This window comes from Somniosus microcephalus, chromosome 17 (genome assembly GCF_052327205.1).
Source record: "Somniosus microcephalus isolate GS21.2 chromosome 17, FLI_Smic_1.0, whole genome shotgun sequence".
NCBI lineage: Eukaryota > Metazoa > Chordata > Chondrichthyes > Squaliformes > Somniosidae > Somniosus > Somniosus microcephalus.
Genome location: NC_141003.1, coordinates 74,020,813 through 74,037,620, shown reverse-complemented (window position 1 = coordinate 74,037,620; position 16,808 = coordinate 74,020,813).

Sequence of the window (16,808 nt, the reverse complement as noted above, 5' to 3'; positions counted from 1 at the left end):
AGTGAGCACCTGCTCCAGGTTGGCGAGGTGATCACTGTCATTTACGCCCGTGACCAGGATGTCGTCCAAATAACACTGGGTCCCTGGAATCCCTTGCAGGACTTGATCCATTGCCCTTTGCCAAATAGCCGGGGCTGATGCTACCCCGAACACCAGCCGGTTGTATTGGTAGAGACCTTTATGAGTGTTGATCGTGAGGTGCTGTTTTGAGGCTTCTTCTACCTCCATTTGCAGGTACGCCTGGGCCAGATCAATCTTACTGAAGCGTTTCCCTCCAGATAGCGAGGCGAAAATATCTTCAATCCGCGGAAGCGGATATTGTACAGTGTGAAGGACTGGGTTCACTGTCACCTTAAAGTCCCCACAGATGCGAACCTTCTTTGGTTCCCCAGGCGTATTACTCAACGACCTCTTCATTACAGGAATGATGGGTGTAGCCCACTCGCTCCAGTCCACTTTGGACAGTACTCCTGAACGTTCCAAACCTTCCAGCTCTGCTTCGACGGCTGGGCGGATCGCATAAGGTACCGGTCTGGCCTTAAAAAACTTTGGGCTTGCATTTTCCTCTATTTTGATCGTCGCTGCTATGCCTTTTAGTGTTCCGAGTCCCTCCTGGAACACTTCTTGTGCGTCAGTTAGCATTTTTGACAGTCGTCCAGGTGTGACGTCGTCGTCCTTTTTGGCTTCTACAGTCAGTGCTTGTATGGAATGCCAATCTAGCTGTATCTTCCGGATCCATTCACGCCCTAGTAGTGGTGGTCCTCCATCTGGCAATACATATAGGTCCATTTTTGGTGTTTCCTTGCCGTTATATGTAATGTTCACCCTTATTTTTCCTTTGGGGTAGACTTTTTGCCCCGTGTACGTCTTCAAGACAATCTCCGTATCTCTCAAGGGTATATGTGAGAATAGCCGCTTGTAGTCCCTTCGGTTTATGACTGTTAGGGCTGATCCTGTGTCCAATTCCATTTTCACTTGGACTCCGGCTATCTTGAGCGTGACCCAGATAGTTTGGTGATCCTCCGTTTTGATCACATTATGTAGTTTCAGACAACCCAGCTCCTTGCTTCCGGAGTCTGTGTCACTCTGCAGTTCGTCTGAACTACTCTCCGTCACCTTATGTACCTTCTTGTACTTCTCCTGTGGGGATGACTTGCTGCTGGTTTTCTTTTCCGACCTACAGACTCTTGCTATGTGTCCTACTTTTCCACACTGTCTGCACACTTGGTCCTTGAACCAGCAATCCTTATGGTCATGTGTTGTTCTGCCGTAGCGATAGCACTTTACTGTTCCGTATGACATTTCATTTGTGCCATATTCTTGCGGTCTCCGTTGTATCTCTGCCGCGCCCCGTGCTGCTGCTTCGTGTGATACTGCCATGCTGAAAGCCTTGTCCAGCGTAAGATCCTTTTCTGATAGAAGCCGTTTCTGGGTTCCTTCACTTTGAAGCCCACACACAAACTTGTCCCTTAAAGTATCTGCTAGTCCCGTTCCAAACTGGCAGTGTTTCGATAGCTTCCGCAGTTCCGTTAAAAACTCAGCATTACTTTCATCTTTATGCTGGTTCCTTTTGTGAAACTTAAATCTTTCCGCTATCAGCAGCGGTGTGGGGTCTAAGTGGTCCTGTAGTAAATATGGTCCTATGTTTTCAAAATCTTTTTCCACTGGCTTCTCTGGGGTTACTAGGTTTCGCAGCAAGCCATACATTTTTGCACCCATTGAATTCAACAATACCAGCGCTTTCCTGTCATCTGGCACTTCATTCGCCTTGCAGTACACTTCTATGCGTTTGACGTATGTCGTCCAATCTTCGACTTCACTGTGGAACGCTGTGACACTGCCACTCTTCGGCATCCCTGGGTGTGGTTAGACTGGCTCAAAATGGCATCTCCCGCGCTCTCCCTTCTGCTCCGCTGCAGCTAAAAAAAAATGGCTTCTCCCGCGCTCTCCCTTCTTCTCCGCTGCGGCTCAGATGGCATCTCCCGCGCTTCCCTTTCTTCTCCGCGGACGCTGCTCGGCCCTTGATCACTGACTGCGCTCTGCGCGTTTTTCCTGCATGCCTCTCTCGTTGACGCCGCTCGGTCCCAAACCCCGGCTGCGCCCTGTGCGCTTTACCCTCTCTTTTTTTTTGTTTTCATCGACGCCGCTCGGTCTTCAACCCCGACTGTGCCCTGTGCGCTTTACCCTCTCTCATACCCCGTCGACGCTGCTCGGCCTTTATCTGTGCCGTCGGTCGGCTCCAGCCGCCGCTGTCCGGGAAGGGTCTGTGCCGTACCTGTTGCCAGCCCGTTGCGCTGGATCGTCGTGACTGGAGAACCAAGCCCAGCTCTCAACAGCCTCCTCTGCGATGCTCAAGTCTTCTCTGGATGGTCGACGCCCGTATTTCTGGACTCGACCTTCTTCTTTCACTGTTCTCCAGGAGCGAATCCCCGGGAGGTGATGCAGAGTTGCAGGTAGGTTTGAATCCACTCGTCGCCACTGTTAAATCTGTGTATCTTGATGTATGGTGTTCTTCAATAAATAGACAGAGACTGCAGGTAACAAACAACAGGTCTTTACTGGATGAGGGTTGCTCTAAAACTAACAGTACAGATCTCTACTCAGGGTTTATATACAGGTGTGGGCACTGCCGGTACTACAGTATACAGGAGCTGTAAAAAGTAGTTCTCCCCTTAAAGGTACATACACTACAGTAGGGCTGGAGGAGGTTACAGAGATAGGGAGGGGCGAGGCCATGTAGGAATTTGAAAACAAGGATGACAATTTTTTAATCGAGATATTGCCGGAACTGGGAGCCAATGAAGGTATGAAGGCAAATGTAATGTTGGCCTTCGTAGCAAGAGGGTTTGAGTACAGGAACAAGGATGTCTTGCTGCAGTTGTACAGGGCCTTGGTGAGACCACATCTTGAGTATTGTGTGCAGTTTTGGTCGCCTTATCTGTGGAAGGTTGTTCTTGCCATGCAGGGAGTTCAGCGAAGATTCACCAGGCTGATACCTGGGATGGCAGGAATGACGTATGAGGAGAGATTGGGTCGATTGGGCTTATACTCGCAGGAGTTTAGAAGAATGAGAGGGGATCTCATTGAAACTTATAAAATTCTGACAGGACTGGACAGACCAGATGCAGGAAGGATGTTCCCGATGGTCAGGGAGTCCAGAACCAGGGGTCACAGTCTAAGGATAAGGGGTAAGCCATTTAGGACAGAAATGAGGAGGAATTTCTTCACCCAGAGAGTGGTGAACCTGTGGAATTCTCTACCACAGAAGGCAGTAGAGGCCAATACATTAAATATATTCAAGAAGGAATTGGATATATTTCTTAAGGCTAGGGGGATCAAGGGATATGGGGAGAAGGCAGGGACAGGGTACTGAATTTGGATGATCAGCCATGATCGCATTGAATGCTCGAGGGGCCGAATGGCCTACTCCTGCTCCTACCTTCTATGTTTCTATGTTTCTATGTAAGGTCAGCGAGCACAGGGGTGATGTGTGAATTGGGACTTGGTTCGAGTTAGGATGCGGGCAGAAGAGTTTTGGATGAGTTCAAGTTTATGGAGGGTGGAAGACGGGAAGCCGACTAGAAGAGCATTGGAATTGCCAAGTCCGGAGGTAACAAAGGCATGGATGAGGGCTTTGAGGGTTCAAATATGAGGACAGGTTGCATAAACTTGGTTTGTATTCCCTTGAGGGGTGATCTGATCGTGATGTTTAAAATGTTAAAAGGATTTGATGGGGTAGTCGTCTCTCTGTTTCTACCTCTATATCCTTCCTGAGCTGCAGTTTCCCCAGAACGAGGTGACATAATCTTAAAATTAGAACTGGGCCATTTTGGCAGGAAATCAGGAAGCTCTTTTTCACACAAAGGGTAGTAGAAATCTAGAATTCTCTTCCCCAAAGGGTTGTGGGTCCTGAGGGACAATTGGAGCTTTCAAGACTGAGATTGATAGATTTTTGTTGGTTAAGGGTATCAAGGGATACGGAGCAAAGGCAGGTAAATGGAGTTCAGATCAGGCAAGACCTAATTGAATGGTGGAGCCGGTTCGAGGGACTGCATGGCCTACTCCTGTTCCTAAGCCCTAAGCTCTGGAACACTCTCCCTAAACCTCTCTGCCACTCTGCCTCACTTCCTTTAAGATGCACACAATACTCAAGGTGTGGTCTCACCAAGGCCCTGTACAACTGCAGCAAGACATCCTTGCTCCTATACTCGAATCCTCTCACTATGAAGGCCAACATACCATTTGCCTGCAGGTGCAGCAGGCGGTTAAGAAGGCAAATGGTATGTTGGCCTTCATAGTGAGAGGATTCGAGTACAGGAGCAAGGATGTCTTGCTACAGTTGTACAGGGCTTTGGTGAGACCACACCTTGAGTATTGTGTGCAGTTTTGGTCGCCTTATCTGAGGAAGGATGTTCTTGCCATGGAGGGAGTGCAGCGAAGATTCACCAGGCTGATACCTGGGATGGCAGGAATGACGTATGAGGAGAGATTGGGTTGATTGGGCTTATATTCGCTGGAGTTTAGAAGAATGAGAGGGGATCTCATTGAAACTTATAAAATTCTAACAGGGCTAGACAGACTAGATGCAGGAAGGATGTTCCTGATGGCGGGGGAGTCCAGAACCAGGGGTCACAGTCTAAAGATAAGGGGTAAGCCATTTAGGACAGAGATGAGGAGGAATTTCTTCACCCAGAGAGTGGTGAACCTGTGGAATTCTCTACCACAAACGGCAGTTGAGGCCAATTCATTAAATATATTCAAGAAGGAGTTAGATATATTTCTTAAGGCTAAAGGGACCAAGGGATATGGAGAGAAAGCAGGGACAGGGTACTGAGTTTGGATGATCAGCCATGATCTCATTAAATGGCGGAGCAGGCTCGAGGGGCCGAATGGCCTACTCCTGCTCCTATCTTCTATGTTTCTATGCTCCTTAAAACCTACCTCATCTGGTCCCCTGTCCCAATATCTCTTTACGTGGCTCGGTGTCAAATTCGGCCTGAGAACGCTGCTCTGAATCGCTTTGGGGCGTTTTACTACGATAAAGGGCGCTGTATAAATGCAGCTTGTCGTTGTTGTGTTGCTGTGCACCTCCATCCTCAGCTTCTGCCCTTCCCGTGCGCGTTGGCTTCTCAGTCGCTGTCCCCGCACATTAATCCTGTCCCTCATGCCGAGATCAAAACGTCTTTGCAAGCGCCGCGCTCCTTCCAAGTGTCAAACCTTATTCGCAGCTCAGTCGACTGTGAGATGCTTTCAAAGCCGGAATCGGTGGCAGGGTTTCAGAGCCTGAATTAGCTCGGAGCTACAGGGAGCCCAACTTGATTTCAGGCTCATTGTAGCTGAATGATGGTGTCTTTGTTGTGTTTATCCACGGTCTGGGGGATGTGTTTCTGATTAGTGGGTAGTTTGTGTGACAACATAATTAGCAGTTTTTGTGATATTTGAGCCGGAATAACAGACAGGTGTGTCGGCTGCTCTTCCAAGCTGTTTCTACCCAAGGGATATAATTATCATTTACTTGTAAGCTTTATCTAATCCACTGATGGAACAATCAGCGGTCATCTGCCTCTTTGCTCCACCGCCCCCCCACTGGTAATGTGTAGAACTGAGACACACAGCCTCAAGGTTCGATATCCAGTTGGTGCTGCGGATGGGTTATCACAGTCAGGACGAGTGCTACAATTCTCTAGGCTGGGAAGGTGGGGTGGGGTTATACTCAGGCAGAATTCCTGCCCCTGTTCACTCTCTCAAGTGGAATCAACGAAATTTACAGCACGGAAAAGGCGGCCATTCGGCCCATCGTGTCTGTGCAGGCCCTTTGCTAGAGCGATCCAAAACGGATCTCGCTGTCCCGCTCTCACCCCATATCTTCCTCGGCTTCAAATATTTACCCGCGTTTCCCTTAAAAGACTCTATGGTCTCTGCCGCAACCACTCCCTGTGGCAAAGCATTCGATCTAGCAAAGCTGCATAAAGGAATTTAAAATCAATATGGCAACTTGTAAAATTTGGCCAGGATGGACCCAGACGTGTGCTGAGTTGGGTGATCTCAGTTAGCCGGTTGGGGTGTGGCAACTTGTCTCCGCCACCCCTGATTTGCATATTTGCACGTTTAAGTGGGCTCCCACCTGCTTTGGGTAAGAGTGTTGCTCACCCGTTCCCCGGTCCACTTCAAAATCACGGCGGGCCGAGAACAGGGCAGTAACTAGCTCACCGCGATCTTCAGCCTGCTCCTGCCTCATTCCTGGGTTAAAATCATGCCCCCCTGTGAGTCTTCTGGCAATCCCAGGGCACAGCGGTTCCGAGAAGAGGGTCACAGGAATCGTTGGAAAAACTTACCTGCTATATTCCCAGAATGATGGCCACTAGTGGTCTCTTTAAGCGGCCTTCTTTCCCATCTCCGATTCTCTAATAAGTAATAAACGAAAGTGTTCAATGAAAAACAACCACACAGTTTATTTAATGTCCCCTATGATTTTTGTTTTATTTATTCATTCATGGGCGTTGCTGGCAAGGCCTGGCATTTATTGCCCATCCCTAATTGCGCTTGAGAAGATGGTGCTGAGCTGCCATCTTGAACCGCTCCAGCCTGTGTGCTGAAGGTCCTCCCACAGTGCTGACTTTGTCGCAGTGGTTTGGTACAACTGAGTGTCTCGCTGGGCCATTTCTAGAGGGTAGTTCAGAGTCAACCACATTGCTGTGGGTCTGGAGTCACATATAGGCCAGACCGGGTAAGGACGGCAGATTTCCTTCCCTAAAGGACATTAGTGAACCAGATGGGTTTTTACAACAATCTGGTAGTTTCATGGTCACCATTACCGATACTAGCTTTTTATTCCAGACTTATTTAATTAACTGACTTCAAATCCCTCCTCCCCCAGTTGCCGTGGTGGGATTATGAACTCATGTCTCCGGATTATTAGTCCAGACCTCTGGATTACTAGCCCAGTAACATAACAACCATGCTCCCGTACCTCCCAGGGTTTGCTCACAGCAATATCCAGGAGATGAATCTTTAGTTCCTGGAGACTCTGGGACAATCCTGGAGGAGTGGCAACCCTAGACAGAGGGGTCCTCTAAGGGCTAGCTCCCCTGCATCCCCCCCCACCCCATGTCATCTTTAAGGACCACTGCTTAGTCGCTGGACACTCAGTTCCACTGGGCAGAGCACTTGAACCACCCAAGGCTCGTGTGGAGCATAAACGCCAGCATAGACCAGTTGGGCCAAATGGCCTGCTTCTGTGCTGTAAAATTCTATGTAATCCGATGTAAAGTGGAACAGCAAAATGACATCAGGTCCAATAGACAGTGTAGGGGCCCTGATTTGCATATTTAAGTAGGCTCACGCCTGTTTCGGGCGGGAATGTTGCTCACCCGTTCCCCAGTGCATTCCAAATCATGGCGGCCAGGAACAGGGGGCGGTAACTAGTTCACCGTGAACGACAGCCCGCTACTGCCTTGTTTCTGCTTGAAAATGCAGGGGGAAAATTGTCCCCTTCACCACTGTGGGTCCCACAGCGAAATTTCCCTTTGACTGACAGCTGCCCTTACCTGCTCCGAAGGAAATGGTTAGCAGCTTTTTATCAGCAGACGCCAGCGGGTAGGGTTTGCCAGCTCTGGTTGGACCTATTCCTGGAAGTTTTATCATGTGACCTCCCGCCTCCATCCGTTCTCCCCCCCCGCCAACCCCCCGATGCTGCCGCCATTGGTCACCCAACACATCCATCCTCATGACACACCCCCCCTTCCCACACCAATTGGAAAGCGAACAGACTCTTTATTATCCGATTGGATGATTCTTCTCCATCAGTCAAGCAGCCTTCTTTTTCCGGCTCCGATATTCTAATAACTAATGAACGAAAGTGTTCAATGAAAAAGGACAAAAAATGTATTTAATGGCCCAGAAATTCGGGTCTCCATGGGTGAGTACGCACGAGGTACTCACCCGTAAGCCCAATGGAAGTGACAGTTTCCTGCATGCACTGCGCATGCGCGGGAAACCGGCACTTCCGTTCCCCTGAAAAAAGGGGTTCAGAAGTCGAGCGCGTGCGCAGGAGAGGCAGCGCGTGCGCATCGAACCTACGTTTTTTTTCCAGGTTTTTCCGGGAGGGTAAGTCTCCAGGAGTTAGACATGTAAAAAGCAGTCGCAAGGCCTGCTTTTTACAAGGTAAGTGGTGAATTAATTAAAATTAAAACATTTTTTCCACAGGTTTATTATTTTTAAATACTTTAAAGAAAGGTAATGTTTATTTTTAGCATCGTGAGAAAATGTAATTAATTTTTTCAAAAATTGAAATTATTGTTTAAAATAGTTATTTCATGTAATTTACAGTGATTTAAAAAAAAAAATTATTTGAGGTTTTAGTGATGTTTTGGGGCTTATAGTATTTATAGGTTTGACAGCTCGTCCTGTCAAACTTATGAATGACGCATTCCCTGCTACCATTGGCTCTCCATGGCCCACGTGATCCCAGGGGACGCATCGAACTAACTGCGCCCCTGGGATACGCAAACACTGCGCGCCGGCAGTTGGAGCAGGCTCAGGGTCGGGATCCCACGTGGGCCCACAGCTCAACGGCCGGCGCGCAAGGTAAGTGCAGGTCGGGGGCTTGCACCCGCGGGAAGCCCCCGACCCGAATTTCTGGGCCAATGTCCCTATGATTTTTCTCCCAGGGTTTTGCTCACAGCAGTATCCAGGAGATGAATCTTTAATTCCTGGAGACTCTGGGACAATCCTGGAGAATTGGTGACCCTAGACAGAGGGGGTCCTCTCTGTGCTAACTCCCCTCCCCCCCCACCCCATGTCATCTCAAGCAGCCACAAAGAGTGTGACTTCATCAGCAGCTGCTAGTAAAGCCGTCAGTTCTGAAAATCTGCCACTGGCAGCTGCCAGGTAGGTTGAACACATCCCACTTTGAGACTTGCATTGACTGTGTTGGTGAAGTAATAAAAAAATTAATTTGTGACAACCATTAAACAGTCGAGGCGTTTGACGTGTGCCCCGCACAAAATTAATCTGAGCCTGAAATTTTGCTGAAAGAGGGAATCTCGCCATCGAGGCCCCCACGTCAAGCCACGACATTACAGGAGGTTTGATTTTGACTTGCTATCGCTGTTCTATTTTTTGGGAATACTTGCTGGTCTCCAGCGGCGCTGCGCATTAGCCTGGAGGACAGGGTCATGTTATTTGGCTGCTAACCTGCCCTGACTTTCTAAGGCCACTGATCAAGGGTTCTCTGTGGGGGAGGTGGTCTAAAGAGGCAAATCCAGCTAATAGTCGCAGCTTGTAGATCCGCAAGGGTTAGATTTTCACCTTCACTGCCTGGCCAGTAATCTGGCAGAGACTGATCACACGCCCTTTAATGATCCCACCTGATTTTCATTCCGTTAATGAAGTCGAAAACTGACCCTCTGAGGTCACCTGGAGAGCAATTGCAACGGCTTGTAAATTTCAGTGTCCGAGTCAGCTTTCCTTCCCTGTTTTCAAGATTGTTTTTCTTTTGTTAAGCAAAGTGTTACACTTTGAAGTGCGACACCTGGAGTGCGACAGACCCGTGTGTTAGGTGCAAGATTTATGGGTACGTTCCTAACTCAAGAGAGCGATAGAGGTTCATGGGTTAGTGGGTGGAACATAAAGGGGGTAATTTTAACCCAACCAGCCTCCCACTGGGAAACTGGCAGGATCGGATCAGCCGCCATTTTACAACCTGCCCAATTGCCACTGTGGAAAGTATAATCGGGTGGGCTGCAAAACCATCTGACCCTGTCAGCTCCCCGTCGTGCTGGTTGTGTTAAAATTGCCCCCATAGCGATCTGTTTGGGTCCAAGAATAGGTAAGTTGATCGAGAGGTGAGGTAGATTTTTTCAATGGTTATTACTGAGAAACCTGTGTGAAAAGTTAAGCTCCATAGTGTTGGATATACCAACAGGAATTGAACACAATACTCTAGCTGAGGCCTAACCAGTGTTTTATAGTTAGTTTGCCGTCATTACCCATTGCAAATTCCAGATTGGATTTGCAAGGCTCTCAATGTATGTTTCTTTGGATAATTGATTTGAATGAAGCGCAGAGCCTACTTTAGGTTCAATTAAAACAGGATTTGAACCAAATAGTATTTGTTGTTTTTCCTTTAACGTTGCATTAATGCAAAGCCAACAAAGAAGGCTCGAATCTCGTTGATTCTCCTAACAGATGTAATCACTTCCAAAAAAGGCATTTCTCTAAATTGTGTACTTCAGGCTTCTGGTGTGATCCCGTCTGGGAGGACAGCAGCGAAGCAAGGATTTCATCCAAGCATCGCAAATATTAACTGATATAGATGGACTCAGAAGAAGGACTGACAAGGGAGTTGCTGATGTGGTTCTGTGTAACCTCCTCAAGCCACAATTACAGGTCAACTCCTTAGCATTGTTTTGATGGTGCTTCTGGCAAGCTGGGTTGGGGTGGGGGAGGTGGCATCGAGGTTGCCTGACCACAATCAGGTAGAGATTGGCATTGCAATCCCAGGCCGAGATCAGGAAAGCAATTTGCACGTTAAAGGCGCTATATAAATGCAAGTTGCTGCTGTTTTTGTGAGAGCATTTCCCTCAATGAGTTATAACTATAATCACAGCGTAGTCACTGTTGTTTCCCTACATCACAGCAGTGACTACACTTCAAAAGTACTTCATTGGCTGTAAAGCCGTTTGGGACGTTCTGAGGTTGTGAAAGGCGCTATATAAATGCAAGTCTTTCTTTTTCAAATGCCAATAGAGAGTGCTCATTGTAGACCCTAATCTTAGCAGCAATTAGTTTACTCACATTCTACATGCCAGGAATATAGTCCCGACCACATATATTGGGCGAGTTGGTCTTAACGTGATTTACTCGTTATAAGCGATGGATGGTGAATCCACTCACCACTGCTGTGATCCCTGCGGGCCCTACCATTCAATAAAATTATTCAATTTAAGGAGTGTGATGGAATACTCTCCACTTGCCTGGATGAGTGCAGCTCCAACAACACTCAAGAAGCTCGACACCATCCAGGACAAAGCAGCCCGCTTGATTGGCACCCCATCCATCACCTTAAACATTCACTCCCTCCACCACCGGCGTACCGTGGCTGCAGTGTGTACCATCTACAAGCAACTCGCCAAGGCTTCTTCGACAGCAGCTCCCAAACCTGCGACCTCTACCACCTCGAAGGACAAGGGCAGCAGGTGCATGGGAACACTACCACCTCCAAGTTCCCCTCCAAGTCACACACCATCCTGACTTGGAAGTATATCAGCCGTTCCTTCATCGTCACTGGATCAAAATCCTGGAATTCCCTCCCTAACAGCACTGTGGGAGTACCTTCACCACAAGGACTGCAGCGGTTCAAGAAGGCGGCTCACCACCACCTTCTCAAGGGCAACTAGGGATGGGCAATAAATGCTGGCCTTGCCAGTGACACCCAGATCCTATGAATGAATTTTTTTTTAAATGGTACGGAAAGCATTTCCACTCAATTCCTGTAAAGACCTCGAGAAGTGCCAACAGAATATAACTGTCTGTCAGCAAACAGAATCATGGGAGAGGCACGTAGCAGCACCAATGCTTCCTAGCATCCTCATAGTGAACTTCGCCCATTGGTAACTACGGTACAAGGGTAAACGAGCTGTGAAAAACTGTTTGAAATAGTGCGCGCTTATGGTAATGGCAAATGGTTAGCGCTATTTGTCTGATATAGGTGGCTGCCCGTGATGAGTGTGGAGGGTGTAAGTGATGCGGACTGTGCTCCAATTATATTCTGTAATGTTCTCCTCTCATCTTCGAGAAGGGGCTGTGGACCAGCCCTAAAATTGAGGAGACAGGATCATACCTGAATCCTCAACACTTGATCCCCATTGCAGGTTCATTAAACTCCAGGATTTACCCTGGAAGTCGTGTTATTCCCAGTCGAGTTACAATCAGGCCTTTTGTCCAGAATCCTGAAATTCTGGAACTTTTTAGGATGCAAAGCCTGAAGTTTTGAGGTGGTTAAAATGGCCAGTGTCCTTGGTATCCTGGGAGACAGAATTTCAAGTCTTACTTGTATCTGGATGGTATGGAATTCAGTGACAAAGCAGTGTCAGCTGTGGCTCAGTGGGTAGCACTCTTGACCTGCTGCGTCAGAAGGTTGTGGGTTCAAGTCCTATTCCAGAGACTGTGGGGGTGATTTTCTGACGTCGGAGGAGGCAGGCAAATCAGAATCGAAGCGGTCGGGTTTGAAACCCGCCTCCGTGGGATTTTGCCGGTGCCGGTTTTGGAGGTCGGGAAACGCTCCCGCCTCCAGCTGGCCATTGCACTATTAAAGATCCTTAAATGCTCATTAAGGGCCTCTCCAAGCCTATTTTGAGAGGCCCTCATGATTTTTCCAGCTTTTCGGCGTGATCCACGCACCTCCTAAACCATGCCAGGTAAACCTGACGGGTTGACTCATGGGTGGCCTCCTCACTGCTGCAGGTCTAACAAGACATCGTTTATTGCAGCAAGGATTACTTGCAGGTGCCAGGCCTTGGCTTTAAAAGGTCTCTGAGCACTTTTAGAAGGCCTTCCGAAGTCGGAGGTGCTGCAGCTTGACTCCATCAACTGTGGGACCTCCTTGGAAGACCCCCTCCCCACTTGTAATGAGCACTTCCCCAAAGGAGGCATCTATAAGCAGCATGGGAATCATTCGTTTTCTTTCTGCATGGACCTCAGATGAGGAGGAGGAGGAGGATCTGGAGGAGGAGGAGGTCAGAGCGCTGGTGTATCGACCAGCGGCAGCGAGCGAGCACATGGCTGCCCGGGATGCAAGGGATGAACTTATCCTGGCCAGATTTGCATAGGTTGCCCAAGTTGGCACATGTCCTTGGCTCCATCCTAGGACATCATTGACAATGGACATGACTCTCTGGCCTCCTTTCACTCAGGCCACCAACCTGACAACGCAAGTGTGGCGGTGCCCGCCATGTGGAGCTGCCTAAGGCAAAAGAACAGATGGCATAACGCCAACATTTTGGCTTCAAATCATTTTAATGCTTTCCAACAGGGGTGGCATTTCATCAATACACAGAAACTGTCTCCCAATCTGCACACAGATCTGGAGGTTATATCCCTTGCCAGCTGGACCCACACAGCCTTGGTTTCTTTGGCAGGCCTCTTCCTCCGAGATGAGCGGAAGAGCACCTCCATGCTAGCTGTCACCCCCTCAAACAACATTTGCAGCGCCTCATCCGAGAGCCTCGGGTAGGCCCTTGCTTTGGAATTGGACATAGTGGTTTCTCAAAAGATGTTGGAGATGGTGCAGGAGACAGAGAAATGCTGTGAAATGAGCCAAGGGAGCAAGAAGCCATAAAATCAGACTGGAAAAGTGCTGTCAACAGAGGCGGGTTTCAGCCCCAAAACACTAATTGAGCAAGGGCATCCCACACCTCCGAAATCAAGTGGCCAATCATGGGAAAATTGCAAATTTTTGAAACCTATCAGTGGAGGCGAGTTTCAAATCCACCCAAACTGAAACCCGCCTCCATCTCACCTCCAGTGGGAAAATCGCCCCCTTAAGTACAAAATCCACGCTAGCAATGTCGGATGGTGCCGTCTTTCAAATGATATATTAAACTGAGGCCCGCGTCTGCCCTCTCAAGTGGCCATAAATGATCCCATGGTGAAGAGTTCTCCCTGGTGTCCTGGTCAACATTTATCCCTCAATCAGCATCACTAAAACAGATACTTATCACATTGCTGTTTGTGGGAGCTTGCTGTTTGCAAATTGGCTGCCAGGTGTTCTACATTACAACAGTGACTAAACTTCAAAAAGTACTTCATCGGCTGAAAAGTGCTTTGGGATGTTGTGAAAGGAATGATATAAATGTAAGTCACTGTTGAAGATCACCATTCTAGGGCATTTGCTTTAACTGTGCAGTACTTTCCCCTAAAGTACCGCACTTGTCCTCTTCCTTCTCATGAAGCGAATCCACCCTGAGACTCTGAATTGTACACGAAATACAATTGTGCAAGCCTTAATTAACTCCATCCTTCTTAACGTTTGTCAGTGAATCCCAAGTGAGGGATCATAAATAGGCTTCCTCTCTGCCCAGAAATGTCATTAAAATATGCTTTCTCTCCATTTCTCCAGAGGTTGAAATATGACAGAAGATGCCCGTGATTGTTTTCCTAGGAGGCTTTGAAGATTGTTCAAGATATATAAGTTACTCAGATACCTGTCAGACAGTGTCAGTTGGTAGCACTCTTGACACTGGGTTAGAAGATTGAGCCTTACTTCAGGGGTCGAGCATATAATCTTGATAGGGTACGGTAGTGTAGTGGTTATGTTACTAGAAGCTACTAATCCAGTGGAACACAAGTTCAATTCCCACCATATGGCAGTTTGAATACAATTGAAATAAAATCTGGAAATAAAAAGCTGGTATCAGTAAAAGTGACCATGAAGCTGTCTAATTGTTGTAAAAAAAACAAACTGGTTTATTGATGTCCTTTCGGGAAGGAAATCTGCTGTCCTGGCCTATTCTGGTGACTCCAGTCCCATGCTAATGTGGTTGACTCTTAACTGGCCCTCAGTCAAGGGAACTAGGGATGACCAATAAATGCCAGCTGACTTTCCAGTGAGAGAGTGCTGCATTGACAGTGGTGCTCGTCCCTCTGATAAGACTGAGGGAGGTCTTGCCTGCCTGGTTAGATAAATGCCCATTAAAACAGGAATGGGAAGATGGAAGCGTTGGTAATGTGGAAAGAAAAGAAATAACTTGCATTTGTATAGCACCTTTCAAGACTTCCCAACACGTTTTACAGCCAATGAAGTACTTTTGAAGTGTAGTCACTGTTGTAATGTCGAAAACACAACAGCCAATTTGCGCACAGCAAGCTCCCACAAACAGCAATGAGATGAAGACCAGGTAATCTGTTTTAGTGATGTTGAGGGATGAAGATTGGCCTCAGGACTCCCCTGCTCTACTTCAAAACAGTGTCACGGGATCCAGGCCCAGCATGGAGAGATGCACTGTGGGGTTTGTCAAAGAGAGGGATAAAGATGCTGGGGCCACGTTTATGGGTAGGCATGTGATTTTTTTTTCTGAATTATTTATTGTTTTGTTAATGTGTTCTGTTTATAATGGGTATGGATGGAGAACCAACATGGTCACTGGAAGGAATTTGGAAAATTTGTTTCAGCAGTTTGACTGGTTGTTCTTTTAGTGAAAGCAACTTTTTGGACAGATAGTGAGACGTCTTAATTGTTTTTTCATTGTTTGCTGTGAAATTTTGTCTAATCCCCTGCAACCTTCGTACATCAGACATGTTGGACACAGAGGCAGCACGTAAATAGAAGACTCTTTGATATACTATACTAGCAGTTCACCTGTGAAGTTGCTCATGGCAAGTCAGAGGGTCCCTGTTTTACAATAGGGGTGTTATCAACAAAGTGTGATTGGGAAACTGTGATGGGAAACTGTTACAGGAAGTAAGTGTGACATAGAGTCACAGGGGGAAAAATTCAGTATCGCCCCGTTTGGGGCACCATTATCGGCCGTGCGCAAAGTTTAGCGCCTGGCGCTAATTATCGCCTCCGACGACAAACTTGGCTTTTATCACCTCCTGAGGGTGATTGGAGCGCTAAATCAAGCGCTTCACACCTGTCTTAAGGCGCAAAGGCCGAGGAGCGAGGCGCTACCTCAGAGCGGTGGCGAAGCTCATGTGATGTCAGTCAGCAATGGAACACAGACACACTGGCGCCGGCCAGTTCTTAAAGGGGAAAGTCGATCTTGCTCTCCATCCACACCCTGCTCATTGCAGCCTTGAATCTCGGCCTGGAGAGACCTGTACATCAATTCTGCTGGAAAGAACAATGGAGAGACCCAGGGAAAGAGTTCAGAGTGCAGCCCCCACAGTCTCTTCTAAATCGATACAAGGAAGGTCAAATCAAAATGAATCTGCAAAGTGCTGCTCAGTACCCAAAACTCCTTCACACAGTGTTGAATCTCTCCAGAGTCTCTCTCTCAGAATGCATGGTGCAAAAATGTCACCAACAAAAAAAGGCAGGAAGCATTCGCCTTTAAATAGCGCTCCCCCAGTCCCTTCCTGACTGCAAAACGCTCCCCTCAACCTGTCATTGCTAGCGGCAGGCGGTAAGGCAAGTGGCACCACTCAATATCCAGTCTGGGGTGCTACCGGAGCGTTGTGCACTCGACTGATGTCACGATCTGCCGGCGCAGGAGATCGTGGCGGTAGTGTTTAGTGCCGCTGCAAAATGTCTAGTTAATTTCGCAAGCGGCGCAAACATCGCCACGCCTGGGCGCTAGTTGCTTTGCGCCCCATTAGCGCCCTCTTAAGGCGCTAACGGGAGGCGCAAACAACTGAATTTTCCCCCCATAGAGTCATAATGGCACATTTGGCCCATTGAGTCCATGCCGGCTCTCTGTAGAGCAATCCAGTCAGTCCCATTCCCCTGCTCTATCCCCGTAGCCCTGCAAGTTTATTTCCCTCAAGTGACTATCAAGTCTCCCCTTGAAAACATTAAGAGTGTCTCCGCTTCCTCCACTCCCGTCAGTAGCGAGTTCCAGGTCCTCACCACTCGCTGCGTAAAAAAAGTTTTTCCTCACAGGAAGTGCATACTATACAGAAGTCTTATAATATATTATAGATATAACTTGCATTTATATGGAATTTTTAATCTAGTAAGCATTTAAAGGCACTTTACAGAACCAAAAGCAGATGTTGATCGGGAGTAGAAGGGTTTGGGGAAGGAACAGGAAGCGAGGTCAAAGAGATACATTTTGGAGAGGTTTTTTAAAGCAGAGGAAGAGAAAGGG